This window comes from Zootoca vivipara, chromosome 5 (genome assembly GCF_965207765.1).
Source record: "Zootoca vivipara chromosome 5, rZooViv2.hap1.1, whole genome shotgun sequence".
Lineage (NCBI taxonomy): Eukaryota > Metazoa > Chordata > Lepidosauria > Squamata > Lacertidae > Zootoca > Zootoca vivipara.
This window is the reverse complement of record NC_142588.1, coordinates 90,030,620-90,033,428: the sequence shown is the minus strand read 5'-3', so window position 1 is coordinate 90,033,428 and position 2,809 is coordinate 90,030,620.

Here is a 2,809-nt window from a genome sequence, read left to right as displayed (position 1 = left end):
ACAAAGGCCGTTTTAGGGATGACAGCCCAGTTCCAGCAGCCGTGGCGTGCATACATTGGAGGGGGGGGCTGAAGGTAGAATTGATACGGGGGGCCCCCTCTAACCACTGTTACCTTATTCAATTGGGTTGTTCCATGACAAACACACACACAAATTTTTTTTTAAAAAAATAGCTGCTACATCTCAGATTTTGATTAAAATTGCTGTACTGGATTTTCCCACATGTCAAAGTCACTGGTGTGAATAAACATTTCCTATGCCTTATAGTATTTGAGTTATTTGGGGGGGGGGCAGGTGGAAATGAAAATTAGGGGAAATTAGGGAAATGTTCTATACATGCACGATGAAGATTTTAAAGCAAAATTTCAAAGCAATGTGCATAACTCACATTACGGTCATAGAATCATAGGCTCATCTAGTCCAAGCCATTGTAATGTAAAAATCTTCTGCCCAACATGGGGCTTGAACCCACAACCCTGAGATTAAGGGTCTCATGCTTTACCGACTGAGCTATCCCTCATGCAGGGCTGTGCCACACACCTTTCCCAGGCAAGGACTTTAAGCTCAAGCTGTTGTGGGAAAAGGAAACCAGGGAAGGGCCATGGCTCAGTGACAGAGTATCTATCTTGCAAGCAGAAGGTCCCAGGTTCAATCTCAGGCATCTCCAGGTAGGGTTGAGAAAGGCTGCTGCCTGAAACCCCAGAGAGACACTGCCAGCCAGTGTAGACAATATTGAGCTAGACGGGCCAGTGGGCTGGCCCAGTAAAAGGCAGCTTCCAATGTCCCTATCTGACACCAAGGCCAATGTCCCTATCTGACACTCCCCCTTCCTGGTGTACATGCTAGACCAACATGTGTGCCATTGGGAGAGGAATAATAGTAGCATAGAATTCTAGAGTAGGAAAGGAACCTGAGGGTCATCTAGTCCAACCCCCTGCAATGCACGAATCTCAACTAAAGCATCCATTCCCTTTCTCAGAGGCAGATGAGACAGAAGACACTGCAAGTTACAGAGCTGAGTACATATCAGTGAGCCTAACTACATTTTATGCAGCTGCACGTCCTCTTTTCCTTGTGCCTACCTAACTGCAAGCGGCTTATGCCTCATCCACCTACTCTATGTTCTACTCTGCTGCCTGCAATGGTGCACAAAACCCACTGCCTGGGGCAGTTGGCACCTCTTGCCTTATGGTCAGGCTGCCCCCCCCCTCTGCAGGTTTCAGATCTTGCACCCTATCCCTGCTCCGTGCAGACCGAGGTAGCAGGGTTACCCTATAGGTGTCTGACAGGTCTTTCTCACTCCACCAAGATCAATGTGAGTGTCTCAGCTGGGAAGTGGGGTCTTGCAACTTCTACAGCAGCCTTTCTTTATGCTTCCCCCCATTTCTTGGAAACTTTCCCCAGATTGTTGGTGGACGGGTGTTTTTGTAAAAACAAGGCTTACAATGATCAGCAGTATTTGTTCAGCCTAGTTTGGCTATATTGTTCGCTTAGCAGCTGCGTCCTAAAATTCACCAATGAGCGTAATTTCTGTAAATAGATCGTTGGCTAAGCTACCAGAATTGGTAATGTCCCCTTGTCCTGATCTACGGATCCAAGGGCTCGACGATTCAGAGCTGATCTTTATGAGATGATGGCAAAGCAAAATTTTAGCAGAAGGAGAGACAAGGAAATATACTGGGGGAGAGAGTGATAGAAGCAGTGATCTAAGGCGTTGCAGTTTCTTTTACCCCATGAGTTTGGGGATGGGTGTTTTGGTGTGTGTTTTTAAACTTGTTCATAAATGATTTCAAGTTAGGGGTGAGCTGTGAGATGGCCAAGTTTGCTGATGAAACCAAATAAGTCAAGAGGATGGTTAGGACAAAAAGGGACTGCAATGAGCTCTTAAAAGGACTTCTCCAAACTGGGCAAATGGGCATCAAACTGGCAAGTGCAATTTCAATGAAATCAAAGGTAAAGTGAGACACACTGGGGCAAAATTCCTAATTTCACTAATACCCTAAATGGGCTCCGAACTGGAAGGGGCCAAACAGGGACAAGAGACCTTGGGGTCCTAGCACATAGCTCAGCAAAGATGTTGACCAGATGTGTGGGGCAGATGTGAAAAAGACAAATTCCATGTTAGGGACCATTGGGGGCAGGGCTGAGAAATAAAACTGCAAAGATCATTATACAAATCTAAGGTGAGGTGACAGCAGTCACGAAATTAAAAGACGCCTGCTTCTTGGGAGAAAAGCATTGACAAAGCAGACAGCATCTTAAAAAGCAGAGACATCACCTTGCCGACAGAGGTCCGTATAGTTAAAGCGATGGTTTTCCCATTAGTGATGTATGGAAGTGAGAGCTGGACCATAAAGAAAGCTGATCACTGAAGAATTGATGCTTTTGAATTGTGGTGCTGGAGGAGACTCTTGAGAGTCCCATGGACTGCTAGAAGATCAAACCTATCCATTCTGAAGGAAATCAGCCCTGAGTGCACCCTGGAAGGACAGATCGTGAAGCTGAGGCTCCAATACTTTGGCCACCTCATGAGAAGAGAAGAATCCTTGGAAAAGACCCTGATGTTGTGAAAGACTGAAGGCACTAGGAGAAGGGGACGAGAAAGAATGAGATGGTTGGACAGTGTTCTCGAAGCTACGAACATGAGTCTGACCAAACTGTGGGAGGCAGTGGAAGACAGGAGTGCCTGGCGTGCTCTGGTCCATGGGGTCATGAAGAGTCGGACATGACTAAATGACTAAACAACAACAAGGTGAGGTGAGGCTTCGAGTAAAGGTAAAGGGACCCCTGACCATTAGGTCCAGTCGTG